Consider the following 15,298-nt stretch of genomic DNA (forward strand, 5'->3'; position numbering starts at 1 on the left):
CAGAGAGCTCAGCTCTCGGCTGGGTTCACCCTCATGTTTCCCCTTCCTTCTGCCCATGAGGGTGTGGCACATTTCTGACTCTGAACCCAGGTACAGCCTCTCTTCCCTTCTGTCTGCTTGTGAAGACTGCCCTGCCAAAAGACTTAAGAAAGAAAGGGCTGGTAATTCTTTGACTAACTAATAAATCCCCTTCAGAATATCAACACTAATTGTTACACAAGGATTGGGGGTACTCCAGAGCTACTTACTAAAAAAAAAAAACAAAAAAAAAAAAAACCAAATTCCAACCCTGTTATCCACATTACACCTGAGGTAAAATACCAGGAACATCAGAAAACTTGAACACTGCACATTTAGTTACAAATCCACATTTATTTTTCATGAAATTTCTTCCCATTCCTTTGGCTGTTCCCACTGTCCTCTCACTTGCTAAGTCTGGGCATGTTCTAAAACTTCATAGCCAGTCAGCATCTAAATTATTTTGGGGCTTTTAATGCATTTTACCACCCAACCATCATTCAGCCCCTCCTAAATGCATAGCTGTGTCCATTTGGTCTCCATTCTCACCCAGATCAAACCACCATTTTCTTTTGTTAATACAAAGAGATCCTAGATGTTATCTTACTGCAGAGATGAAAAAAAGTCTGCATCTCCCAGTCTCATACACCTACTGCCATATTCCCCTCACTTCAAATTCTCATAAACTGAATCTCAAACTCTTCCTCTACTCCACCAACCCTCAAAGTAGAACTGTTGTACTTGTACACGTACATCAAGAATAATATGATTGCCTGATTTCTAGGAATATTCCAAGATAAAAGGAGATTTAGTTCTGAGGTCAAATTCTAGACATACTAACAGAAGAGCTATATGGGGAGAAAAAAAAAAAAAGGGGGCTGCAGTTAATGACTTAGGTAAGAGAAACAGCAGAGAATCAAATAAGATTTATGAACAGCTAGAAACATCCTTTATCTTATACACTTATACAGCTGGTAAACTCATTCTTCAGAGTATCATTATGAAGTAATCTTCCCAGAGAAAACTTAGGTTATATCAGATTATAGAAAGAGTGGAGCAATGAAAAATATTATCACTTGATTTCACACACGTTCTGTCACCTATTTCTATCTATATACTTCTAAAGATTACTTGAAAAATAAATGTTAACGTTATTTCAACCTATAGAAGCTGTTGAAAGTCAACACGAAATCTTCCATCTGTGTCTAATGTCTGTCTTTGCAACGGAGCTCCTTTTAATGGCCGCACGTCCAGGCAGAGTGTGGCACGGGGCTTGAAAAGGAAGGAGACTTATGTTTTCCTTGGCACTGGTACAGCATAGGTCCTTAGCATGAAATTTATTAGCATTAATGGGCATTGTGTAATTAAAGCACTGTTCTTTAATGCCCTGAGGGGTGATGGGGCTTTTTTCATGTCCTATAAAATAGACAAATAAAAAATGTGAGACTTTTAAAGCTATTCAAAGAATTCAAATGTGCATGTTCCTCCATTAATCATAATAGAGAAGGCGTAGCTGAACAAGATGGATCCGAAATTCTCAAAATGTCTTCCATGAAACCACAAGATGGTTAATACTAGACACCAGTTTTTTTGAGAACATGCTGTGTAATGACAGTATTTTGCAAGGCCAAAAGTTCTTCAGAAAGTAACCATTAGACCACTAAAAAGAATAGAATTGAAAAAAAAAAATTAGATCTAATATACCGTACTTACTTGATACTAAACTTGTTTAAAGGAGTCCAATTTAATAAAATGTCTTTGAGAAGCAACTCAAATATTTGTTACTTGAGCCCTGGCATTTTCTTCCCTGAGTGCCAAGAATTTAGAAGACTTTGATAATCCCATCACCTAATCCACTGCACTTCAGTGACAGGGGGAAGCATTTATGTAGTTCCTCACATGCTTTTGAATATTGCAGGTTGAGATTGGAATAATATTCAGAGCAACTTAAAAAGTGCAGGAGTGGTGCAGGTTTCATTAGGACTGATGCATGTCAGCAGTAAAGATCAGACTATTGCCTAGACCTGCATTTCAATAGTTAAGTAGGATTAATTTTCTGTAAGAGAAAATTAATTCAGACTTACACTATGGAAAAAAAAAAACAACATACACAGGGTCTAGTATTTGATTTTTCAGAAACTGATCTTGCCAACACTTATCTGTAGTATTGAAAAAATAATCCTGGAGTTCATTTTCTGGCAATTTTTTATTGTTTCATATGTCTGAATGATCCTACATGAACAGCAAGTCCGAACAGCATGGAAAAAATACCACTGAGGTACCTATTTATGATGTTTAAATTATTGAAAATATAAGGCCTATTGACAGTATTGTGTCACATTTAATATTCTGAATAAACTAATTTCACTTAGAGCTGGCTTGAAGCAAAACTTATTTTATCTGAAAATCTGAAGAAAAGTATAGATTGTACAAAACCACTAAGACCTTTACAGTGACACTAGAGATTTTTCCTTAGGGAATGTCAGGATCAATTATTGGCTGATCTATTGGACATATCCTGAAGTGTCAAACAAAATTCTTTATTTCTTTATCTTCTAGATAAATCACCACAGAGCTACAGATCAGCAGTGAAGAGAGCTGAGGGCAATTTGACCATCATCATCTGTGTCAGTTCCCCAGAAGTCGATGAAACACGTAATCAGGTCTCCAAGGTACATCCCAGACATTAGCTGCTGTGCCATTCAATTAGTAAATTATTAAAACAAGATGTTTTCTTCGATTACATTAAGATAGTGGCAGTAGGGAGGGCTGTTACCTTCTATCGAAGAGTCTGCCTTCCAAAATTACATTATTAACACATCATTAACAATGTGCCGCCTCAGCCAAATGATCAGTGGTCTCAGGTACAAAGTAAAGATCATTACAGAACTCCACCACCTGCCTCATTTGAGCAAATCAAGTAAGTACATCTGAATCACTGACTGCACAAAAATATTCAATTGCTAGTTTTCATCCTCAGCTTTGTGCCTTTTTTGCCAAGCCCATAAGCCTTCCTCTGAGGAATCAACAAAACCTTGTAGAGATAGAGTTAAACAGAGAAGTTCTTGAAACGAAGCCATTTTTCTTTTCAAAAGCACAGGACCCCAGGTAAATGATGCCTTTTAATACAGCACATGAAAATTTCAATTATGGAAATCATTATTCTAGGCATTATGTGCCATTTTATATTCCCAGCAGGATGTTTTTCATCTCATCAAGAGTTTCCAAGGCTGTTTAGTGCTCCTGTATATGCAAAACACATTTAAGGGCCCCCAAGAAGATCTGTTAATTAAAAAGCCTAGTCAAGTGGTCAGACAGATTGGAACTTGAGGATTATAGGTAAGAGGGATGAAATGAAAGCTTGGAAATTATAATTTCTCTTTCTGTGGTAGCAGCCAAAGTAGCTGTTATAAACTGGGCAAATTAAAGATGTGGCTGACTAAGCTAGCAGTCTGGAAACAAGACATTGCAAAAACATAACAGCAAGTCATCTGCACCCCACTTTTAAAAAGCCAAAAGTGCTGACCATTTCTTTTTTACTCTCTTCCTGTTATTCTGATCTGTCGCAAATATCCTCCAGCTGGTACCCTTCCAGCCCTTGTTCACCAGTTCTAGTTTCCCACCCCCATCTTAGGGAGTTAGTAGTAATTCCCAGGACTGTGGACAAGCGCTCTATAGTGGGAGTAGTCAGCAAACAGAAAATGACATGTTTTAGAGAAGAGCAGGTGAAATAACAGAGTTGAAGTTCTATTCTTTTTATTTTTTTGTTCATATGAGAGTTGTTAATGTAAAAACAGTCTTCTCATACTGAACAATATTTATCATTCCTTGAGAGCTGTTTCATCTGCCCAGTACAGACAGCATCTAGCTACAGAAAGGTCTCCATTTAGGAAAGACAGATTGCCATCACACTTTCCAGATAATTTATTAAGTGTCTTGTAATTGACTATTTTCAGGGAAAAAAAGCCCTAACAATCCAAACAGACATTTTCTAGTCTGTTTTCACAAATAGTCTTAAAAGAGCTAAAAATAGTTTTTGCCATGAGCTAATGAGGCTATACATATTTTTTTTCCATATCAGAAAGTGATGAAATATCTATAAATATGTTTCTTAAAGACCCCAAAAACCATCCCAGAACAACCCTTTGTCTTTTCTCAACAGCAGATACAGACATCCTTTTAGAAGCAGAATAAACATTAGTTGCTTTGTTTAGACAGCTTTTAGGTCAGTGTTGCCAAGCTAGAATTTGTCTCAATTTATATTAACATAAACCTGTGACCTATTTTTGATCTCATTTTATACATCATGAATGAATACCTCCCAATCTATTTCCTCTATGTTTATTTGCATTCAAGACAAACTCATCATTTCAGATTTGTGGTAGATGAATTCTTAAGTGTTGCCATTTCAATACTACACTAACGATGCTGTTAATAATATTGCTGCATTGAAACATTGCATCTGATTTGAGGCACACTCAAGCCCTTTGCAAACAATTATTCATTAAATACATTTGAAAACTGTGTATGAGATTCATACCATAAATCTTTAACAGACACAAAATTGATACAGGCAAGCTGAGTACTCCATTTTTTATCAGAAATTAGTTTTAGGTGGCATGGGGCCTTTGTCTGATGCTTTTACCTGAAACAAATCAATTGCCATTTTGCATTTTCATACAAGTCTAAGAGCATGAGAGAACAGAAGAAGAATTCTAAAGGTTAAACCCCGTATTCAGTACAGTCTCTCCCCCGCCCCTCTGTTACAGTGGGTATTTGAGGAGGTTCTTTACATCTCCTCCCACACAGTTTCTCTGCTTCATAAGCAGAAAGCAGCTGCTGGTTCTTTCAAGTCTAGCGGTTAGTTGACATTTACCAATAGTTTGTGGGTTTCATTCTACCTTAGCAAGGAAAAGAGCTAGAATATCAGTTTTAAAGAGTGAAGACTAAATCTTTATATTTCTAGTTCCCTCCCCGAAACTGGAGGGGCTTGCAGCCAAGATTTTTGGTGGATCTTAAGGGAGGGACTAAAACAATGCTGTGAACAAGCACAGAGAATAGGACCAATGGGTCCTGGCTTTACTGTTAAAATCCTTTCCCCTGGAAAATACCTCAGTGCAACTCTTGACCAGTATTACTGATTTAATTATTTCCCTTTCTATCCCACTTTCTAAAAAACAGCTGTGTACAATGTTGATTACATATACGACTTGACAAACCTGGCAGCATTAGTTAGAAACTGCCATAAAAAGAAAGAAAAATCTTGCATTTATACCTACGATATGATGCTTTGATGATAGAGATGAGAGGAATGAGAAAGCTCTAGGATACATCACAGAAAATACTATTTTCTGGAGCAGGGAGAAACAAAACAGCTGAAACATACAAAGAAAGATGGCATGTCCTGCAAACACTGCCTAGCACACTCATGTGAAAGGCTATTCTATACAGTTTAACTCCCCCATCCAGGCACAAGCACACAGGCTGTGAGACAGTCCTGATGTCTGACTTCCCTCCCAGAAAAATGCACTGATATCGCTCTGTTTAAGGTTTGTCTTCCTGAAATTTATCTTGAAAATAATGAAAATTATGATTTGTTAAATATACAAAATTATTCTATCAAAATACAGATGAAAAATAGTACTGTCCTGGCCACTATTTCAACAGTGGAATGCTCTTGCTAAATTAATTTTCAGATTTCCAGGTTTTTGAATTCATAATAAACAAAATGGCTCTCTTTTAGGACGAGTTTATATGCAAAGGAATCAGAAGAGAGGTTATTTGATAAGCAAAATTCCCCCAAATCAGAAGGTAAAATATGCCATACGTGTAGTTGTTAACAGCCTGCTAAAACCCTCAGTAAACCTAAACTCAGAAGTCAGCTGGTAATACTGTGTTTATTTCATGGACTTTTTCAGAGCAGAAATCCAGAGTACAAAAACCTTTTATCTAATGATATTTACTAACAAAGGATTTTAAAGAGGTAACATTAACAGGATTGCTGTAGATGCAAAAAAGGAACTTAGAACATGCAATTACTGGATGGCTCCAAACTTTACCTAATTTTTTTAAAGCCACAAAAGTAAACCATCCCAGAGAGCTCAGCACACAGACAGTGCAAGAAAATGCTATACTGTTTTTTCCAGGTGTAGGTCAGGACATTTAAAGACATCTATGATTGAATTGGGTTTCTTCTTCCTAAATCAAGGCTTCCATGATTGAACATCATAGAGGCAGTTATAAAAGTCATACTGGCTCACAACATCTGCAGGAACTCAGTACTGCAGCAGTTTGCTGCACACATGTTAAACAGGCAGCACTAAAAACTATAAAAACAGGTCAAAGCAAAGTGAAAAAGTACCTGAAATGAAGAGTTTCACATCGATAACAGGAACAAAACATGGAGACAATCTTTTCTGCAGGTCAACAAGCTAAAAGCAGTAAGAGAAAAAACAGTATGCAGGAATCCACACACAATAGGTCTTGAGCATTACTTCCTTTTATCATGTATTGCACCTACAGGGCACTAGATTTTTCTAAACAGCAACCAAAGCATACTTTCAAGTCCATCCAACAAACATCTGAATGAATGACATAGCAGACTGAAATGTTTCAAACAGATCAAACATACTCCAATGGCTACCTCTTGTTCCCTTGAATTAAAAGTGAAGAGCAGCTTATCTGGAAAACAGAATCTAATTTTAAAATATCTTTTCTAAAGAATAAAGGAGAAAAGCACCAATTTTTAGGCAAGGTGGGAAATCAGCTGGAGATGGACTGCAGTGTCTGTTTCTTTTTTGCAAAATAGTGATTCAGAAGCACATTCAAAACCCCATTTAAGTGGTAAACATTAAAACATGAACTAATAAAAATGAGGATCAAGGGACCATGATTCAAGGATCACCTTTCTTCCCGCACTGATAGAAGCTTTAGGGAAAATCAGATATACCTGTATTCAAGTACATTAAAAAAAGAAAAAAGATCTGGAGTACTTTAGCACACATGCTTTTAGACAGATATTTGACTGATTTAAATTAGCATTTGTACTTCAAAAGAGATGATGTAATAGAGCAGCTAAGATTTTTTTCATGTTTTTGTATGAATGGAAAAGAGATCTCGACACATCAGACTGTGACATAGACACATCAGACACATCTTCCACAGAGAGTCACTGTGGCTTTATGAAGAGGATTTTTTTTTTCCCCTCAAACTTGTTTACTTCTGCTTGGTTTTGAATTTTTTAAAGAAGGCCATACATTTTCAACATTAGCTCTAGTTTTTCACTATGGATAAAGTAAAATAAGTACACCAACAAGCGCGCAGACAGCAAGGTGTTTCTTTGCACTCGGTAGAATAAACACAAGAATTTTCCATGGCTCCAGAGCTCTTCAGCCACAGCATCCTCCTTACATACACAGGCAGTTGCTTCAATTTCATTACTAAGAGCATACTATATCATTATATTTTTTTCAGTACTAGACAACATGAACAATGGACCTATGCATTACTGTTAAACTTGATCAGAAAATAATATTCCTTTCTCAGAGAGATAAAAAGACTTCTGAAATTTTATGATTAGACTAAAGGGAAGTATGTCTAACTTATTTTAATTTTCTTTTGGGAAAAGGAGCTTATCATTAAAGAAAGAGGAGGAGAAAATGTAGGCAGCACGATCACTTTCCAGACTGATAATCTGATCATCAAGACTTTCACAGAAAATATCAGAAACCCAGGTTTCCAGGCCCTTCTCCAATGACAACAGAGCTCTGACATTCTGGAGGCACACCAAAACACCAGACCATCAACCTTTTCTAGGGCAGAAAGGGGGCTTTTTTTTCCTTTACTCATACAAAAGGCCTTCCCAGAAAAACTTCCATTAAAATATGTATTTCTTCAAAACCTCCTGCATTTTCCCCACAGAGGAAAAAAGTATTAAGTTTTCAACCAGATGTAGTTACAGTTTTGCATAGAACTGCAATTGCAGGACAAAACTAACAGAATGAGAAAAAAAAAAAAAAAACAACTTACATAAAGTTCTAGTAATACCTTTAATCATATTACAAGCTTAATGCATTACGTTAATTTGTTTAATTAACACAGTTGGACTTTTAGATCAAACAGAGAAGAAAAAAAAATATTTCAATCCAACAAAAGCATGCTATAAAAACACTGCTGTTCAAAACAGGTCAAGTATTTCCTTGTGCTTGAAGACTAAAAAATGGGGTTTTCCATAAAGTAATCATTAGGTGTTTTGTCTTTATTTTTGTTATGTTTTTTTAATGGTAAGCTACAATTTCTACCCCTCTAATACTATCTAATCTGTGTTCCTGGGAATAGCAATTTTCTTAAGACACTTCTTTTGCTATTAGTTGTTATAGGGTTGGTTTCTCTCATGTTTGCGTTTTGCAGACCACAAGACTCAGAAGATCACTGTGGGCCAACCCATTCTGTTGACATGACACAAAGAACAGCCCAGTTTGGTATTCCTTTGGCCCTGAAGGAGTCTCACATCAGGTAGTAGAAGCTAACTTATTTCTTTGCTGTTGAATGACCATCCATTTTTTCCCCAGTCTTCCCCGCTTAGGCAAAATTAACATTTTAATATTCTGGAGAACTTTTAAATTGCTGCTGTCCAAGGGCCACAATGAGATGTGGCAATTCTACCCAGTCTGGGGGAAGAAGGGCGCTGGTTCTGCAGACTCCCACACCTTCCCTTTCTCACAGAGCCAAGGAAAGTCCATTAGAACTGACAGGGCATACAGAGCACAGGAGAGAGGGCTAATTGAGTTTAAAAGCCGTGTAGCTGCAGTCTCATTTAGGATATGCCTCCAGGCTTGCTCAAGAGTTTAGTAATAAACCTAGACCACAAAGCAAACTGAATGTTCAACTCTACATGCCTAGAAGGGAGAGAAGATCCTTTTCTCCACACTCCTAAGCTCATGTTGTTAGCCCCTCCAATCTTTCTCCCACAAAGTAGGGTTCCAGGAATCATCACCATTTTTCTTATCCTGAAGGCAGAACTGCATACTGTTAATAGTTTTTATAATCTTGATTACAAATTTCTATTACAATAAAACATCAGTATCATCACATGAAATCAAGAATCTGTCTTGCTAAATTTTGCTAAAAAGTAATTTTCAGCCTAAGCAAATTTGGAAAATAGAAATAGCCACAGAGGGTTACAGAACAGAAAAAACCCACATTTGATCTTTTCTGTCACAAGTGGCAACTATAGTTGGCACATGAGAAGATTTCTGCCCTGACCAACTGATCAGGCATTTAAATAATCTGTAGAGATTATTTAAAATGGGATAACCCACAACCAGAATATCCACAGTATTTAATGGAGCTATTACATGTAGAAGGAACCGGGGATCAGCCCCCAACCCAGTCACAAATATATTCAAGAAATCTGAACAGATGCACATTTGACCATAGTAGGACATATTCTGAAATAATACCAAAAATATGGGAACAACCACAACTAAAGTTGTTCTCACGTGCTTTGTTTTTACTGACTCCAAGCTTTATTAAACTTTAAGTGTCCTATAAAAACAGCTCCATGAAGCAGCAGGAGAAACACTCAAAGCCGAGCATACAGAAATTCTTACATAGATACAAATTGCAGTCATGACTAGAGCAAGAAATTGCATGATTAAAGTGGAGGGTCTAGAGCCCAAGTCCACCCAGGAGCAACTAAGGGAACTGGGGCTATCAAGTCTGGAGGCTCACGGGAGAATTTACTACTCTCTATAACTACCTCACAGGAGGCTGCAGCAAAGCATGTCTGAGTGTCAAGTGTCCTTTTTTCCCAAGTAACGAGTGACAGGATAAGAGAATGGCCTCAAGTTGTACCAGGGACCATTTGGATTTGATATTAGAAAAAAATTCTCCACCAAAAAGCCTGTCAAGCATTGGAAAAGGGTTCCCAGGGAAGTGATGAAGTCACCATCCCTGGAGGTACTTAAAAGACATGCACACATGGTGGGTGCTCTGGGACAAGATTTAAGTAGTAGACCTGGCAGTGTTAGGTTTGCTCTTGGACACAATGATCTCACGTGCCTTTTCCAATGTGAATTATTAAATGAGTGACAGGTTCAAATCTGTCTGGCTTTGTTACCATGTATGCTGCTTTAGATAATGGCTAATTCCTTCCTTACATGATACTTCAAATGTCATAAATATATTCTCAAATCCAAGTGGTTCTTGCAATCACCTGGGCCATATGAATGCATTTAAAGACTGAAATCCATAATATAATTTCCTTCCTAATGTATACACACATTCCTACAGCCACAGTGAAATTATTTCTACAGATACAGCATTATCACAGAGCCAAATTGTATCCTTGCTGTCCAACAATTACAGCACCGCTCCATAGAGCAAAACAGGAACATCTGGAATTCTGCTCTTGTGAGGGCAGCTGGGACTGCACTGCTACATCAGGAAATGAACTGTGCTCAGGTTATAAAATATACTTGAGGCTGATCAGAAAAAACTAACAATCATTCTGGTATTGAATAAATTACTTGTGTACAAGGTATAAGGAAAAAATTTTCAAAGTGCATAGTGTGTTATTCTGATACGGATAAATTGTGCAGATTCACTCTGTATTTAAATCCCATTGAGTGTGAATAGTTCCCTTTCATTTCAGAAATTATTTCCTAAGTAGGAAAACAGTGTGATAACTAAGACTGATTTTACCAAACCTGTCACTAAGGAGAGTTATTTCACTAATTCCTATTCTGATCTAACTAAAAGCAAGTTTGGGTAAATGCTATCTCGTACTTCTCTCAAGTTCTGCTTCGGTTTCATGCTACTCCTCAGAGTTTGTGGCAACAAGTGCAAGACAAATTATTAACTTCACTTCAAACAAAACTGAGAAGTACTGATTGCAGTAGCCAGGAATAGTGGCCCACAAGAAATCTTTCTTTAATAATAGTATTGAGTGCAGTGGTTTGAAATGGCTTGGTTTTTGGTTAAGGGAAAAACCAAGTGGACCTGGCCAGCACTGAACCCACTACACTGAGAAAGAAATAAACAAAGACAATTGCTTTCAGTTGGCAAATTGTACCATTTAGTATTTTATTGACTATTCTAATCAAGATTCCTTCCAAGACCAAAACATTCCTAAGATTCCTTCTTTGCACATACTGGCATCAATATTTTGGAAGAACCTGAGTTCTATGAATGCACAGGTTTAGTTGAAAGCCATTTTGATGACCACAGACTTGAAAGACCCTGTTTCTATACACTTGAGACACACTAGATAAAGAAAATGCCCAATAAATTACTTCTGCTAAGATGCAAAGTTTCTAAGTTAATACAAAATTAATAAGAATAAATTAATTATTCTTCTTCAATTCTATTTACCTTCAGTATTAAGTAGATCCATGTCTACTCCATACACTTTGAATATTAGGTATGATTTGTTTTTAAGTGAGAAAAGAAAGGCATACCTAACTACCCACATTTACCACACTTCAAATTTGAGACTTGTACTATAAAGAGAAACAACTTTGTTGAAACTCCATACCTATGCCTTTAGCAGCTTTTAATATTTTGTAATAGTTCATGGAATATTAAGTTGGCTTTAAGTTTTGTTAACACTGCATGAATATTTTGACAAGAGTTCATCCACTTAGCCAAAATTGGAAACAGCTAAGTATTTACATGGTATAGTACCAGACCTACACACACAGTGAACCAGTTTAAAGGGGGGAAAAAAAGCCCAAGTGATATTTACAAAGGCATTCGATCAGGATAAAGAAATAATGCAACTGTTGTAACAGTCTCCTGCTAGAAGTGGTGGAACACTTTAAACAAGTTTTACTTACACAGCATTTCTTCTCCTCCTTTGAAATATGCTCTGAAAAAAGCTTCACAATTAACATATCGTATACATTTTGCAAGGTTTTCAAAGATCAGGAACTGTTTCTGGAAAGACTCACTCCAATTTGGCAAATAATTAGAGCAAACATTACACTAAGGTGCATTAAATGTTTGACATCTGTGAGGGTACAGAAACATGTACTTACACACAGTTAAGTTCAATAATTAAAACTAAGTCAGATACAATTTGAAATGGGGGCAAGAAAGAAAAAGGAAGAAAGAGAGCAAGGGAAAGGACAAGAAGTGTAAGTGGTAGAAAACATTACAACAGCCAAGTGGAAACAAATGAGATATTATAGCCGGGGTTCAGTCACAGGACTATGTGTAACTCTGTTACAGCTGAACACCAAGAGCTTCTGGTGAAACTAGTGCTGTGTGTGACTTTAGGAAAAGTATAAAGAAGCATATTCAAAAGACAACGAGCACAAAGAAAACACAGTCATTACTATTGACAATAGTGAATTCTGTACTGAATGTGTGAACAGGACATGAGTGAGGCAAAATAGAATCAGCCCCCCTTTGCCTGGGATTTTTGTAGGGACACAAGCCAAGCAATCTAAACAGAAAATGTCTGTGCTAGGAGAAGAAGACATAAAACACCACAGAAGCAAACTGCTTTCCTCATGGAAGAATGGTAACTTTGGACAACATTTGGCATTACAAGTTCAAAGGGTCATTTCATCTGCATTATAAGTACAGACCCAGAGATTTTACAGTATTCCAGTCTCCGCACTATTGTTTTCTGTGCCATTAATGGCATTTAAATTATAGACCTGCTGTAGCCATGTAGTCAAAACACCACATCACCCGACGAGATGCTGTATTATAATGTCAGCATGTCTGCATTTTAGCTGTGCTTTCATATACTCTACTTCTCTTCAATCACCCTTTTTCTCTGCCAAAGAATAGATACAAGAGACAAGTCTATCTTTAGCTCCACAAAAATTTCTTACTCAGGCAGCTGCAACACTTCATTCATCACATATCCAAGTCTCCTGTTTACAGCAATGAAATTTTTAGACGTACAAATAGTGCAGAGGCAGATTAAAAAATATCATGGAGAACTTAAAATGAAAATACAGGCTATGGCTAGGGAGTCAGAAATAATATACTTCAAAGCAAACTAATTTCTAAACTACATCAGGTGGGATTTCTCATTTCTCCTGAGTAATTTTGAGTATTATGTATCTTCTGTATTTACTTTTAGTGAAGTATTTCATATTTACTGAAATACTCTTTCCCAGAAGCATAATACAGTATGTATTGACCTTTACATACAGTTATTCACAATGACAAATATTGATTAAATAACAACTTATTCTTTGACAGACCCTTAAAAGACAATATATTGACATTTCTAAACAATTGCATGACTAAATATGAAACATTAATTTTTCTAAATTATATTAATAAAAAGGTAAATTGGTCATAGCAAGTTACTGAAGAGCTAGGTACCAAATTCAGAATTTTAGCCAGCATTTAAAATTTTTTCAATCTCAAAAGCCTCAAGCAAGCTATTTCAAGGTCACAAAACTCCTGAGGGTGTGTGGGGGACATCTGCTTCTATAAACTGGTCTGCTGGACAACTTCACTTAAGATTAAGTATTTATATATGGAACAATCTCCAAGATTCCATGATTTCCTACTTTCTGCATGTGCAATTCATCATTTCAAGCACTCAGACTCTCAAAGTATTCACATAAAGTAAAAAATGCACAATATTAAGTTAGTCAGCTAGTTTCATTCTGTATCAGCTTATTTTTAATACCATATGCAAAACAGTATTGATTTTTGCTTCTTAAAGGCATAGTCTTAATTCAGAAAAGTTAAATATCAGGAATTCATGAAAACTTCCATGCATGTTCTAAACTTGCTAAGAACATTTAGGGCAACTGAATGTATTTAACAGTTCAACTAAACTTTTACAATTGTTTCTGCTGAGCAGGGGAAGACAAACTGGCCTACAATTTTCTTTCAAAATCTTGAAATTATTTTACTTTTTTCTAAATGAGAAAACTTTTAACATCTTAGTGATGTGGCTTCTTTACTTCTTTGTTTCCCCCGCTCCCAGTGTGATGTGATTTATCTCCTCCTACACTCCATTTTCAATATCATCCCAAGTTACAATGATTTGGCATTGGACAGAGGACTATGGAAGCATGACAAAACTCCACCCAGCTTTTCACTCATCCTGTCTCACAGTCAAACCACAGCAAAAGGCTGCACCACTACAGGTATTGGTGAAAGTCATGCATACATAGGAAGATCCTAATTTGGGGGATGTTTGAGGTTTTTTCAAGTGTCAGTAGTTAAAAGGATATATTGACTATTCCTGACCTTTAGAACAGAAAGCTCAGTATCATTCAGATACAGAGACACTCTGGACACAAGTGAGGTTGGAAGGGACCTCAGTCCCCCATCTAGTCCAGTGTGCTACTCAAACCTGAGGAAAACCTGGCCTTGCCTTGGCCTGGGTGACTTGTCCAAATCTGAAGCATCAGCAAGATGGAAGATACCAGCTTCCCCTCACATGCCAGTAATAACACAAGGCAAAATTTTATATATTTATGTGATAAAAAATGTACATAGGACCTTATATTAGCCAATGACTAAATTGGAAGAAATACACATTTTAGCTGTAACATTTAACTATTCTTTGCGACATGTATTCTCCTTTGTGAAAAGAAACAGCTGTGGTATGTCAGATACTACCCATGGTAACTGCTGCTAAATGCACTCAGTTTAGACTAGACCACTAGATAATGGTGTATTAGGTGACTTGGTATGATCACTGAATCCTGATATGGATGATCCTTTGCAGATACTTTCAGTTTTGGAATTGTTTTAATCTGACCACATTTATCAATGCCCCACTAATATTTAATTTTTTATCAATTAATGCCATTCACTACAACTGCCTCTAAGGCTCTTCAGGAGTTGGTGGAGTCAACCTAGACTAGATTCATTCCAAGTACTGATGGTTTGTTCTGACAATTCAAACAGAAAATCTTCCTTGCACAGAAGTAATCATCCTTTCCTAAACTCAGCACAGAAATTTCCATTTAGCTTCACTAAGAGGAAAGTAAAGCAACATCAGGCCCTTTTCAAAACCTACTTTGAAGACACTGTTTAGCCCAGAGCTAGCCCTGGAACAACTCACTCTATATAAGTTTTGGAATGTGGCAATCCCCCCAAAAGAATCTATTAAAAAATACTCAGTTTTAATTCTCAGAAACTGGAGATCTTCTGTATAGTTTGCCTCCTTTAGCTGATTCAGTAAACTTGATCTCTGACCTTTAAATAAGGGTTAAAATACCAGATATTCTCTTCAGACATCTTTTCAAAAGACGTGGCATTGCCTGGCAAACATTTCATTCCTACTCAAAAT

At 36.7% G+C, this 15,298-nt stretch overlaps 1 long non-coding RNA gene across 6 annotated transcripts in view; it reads left to right on the plus strand.

Moving 5' to 3' along the window:
* LOC121360110 overlaps window positions 1-15,298 on the plus strand; it is a 62,007-nt gene that overhangs the window by 27,842 nt on the left and 18,867 nt on the right. For all 6 annotated transcript variants that reach the window (XR_005956156.1, XR_005956159.1, XR_005956161.1 and 3 more), the window contains exons 2-3: window positions 2,578-2,690; window positions 8,428-8,532. This is a non-coding gene — a long non-coding RNA (uncharacterized LOC121360110). The remainder of the gene's footprint in view (window positions 1-2,577; window positions 2,691-8,427; window positions 8,533-15,298) is intronic.

The sequence above is a fragment of the Pyrgilauda ruficollis genome, unplaced genomic scaffold (genome assembly GCF_017590135.1).
Source record: "Pyrgilauda ruficollis isolate IOZ18807 unplaced genomic scaffold, ASM1759013v1 scaffold49, whole genome shotgun sequence".
Taxonomy (NCBI): Eukaryota; Metazoa; Chordata; class Aves; order Passeriformes; family Passeridae; genus Pyrgilauda; species Pyrgilauda ruficollis.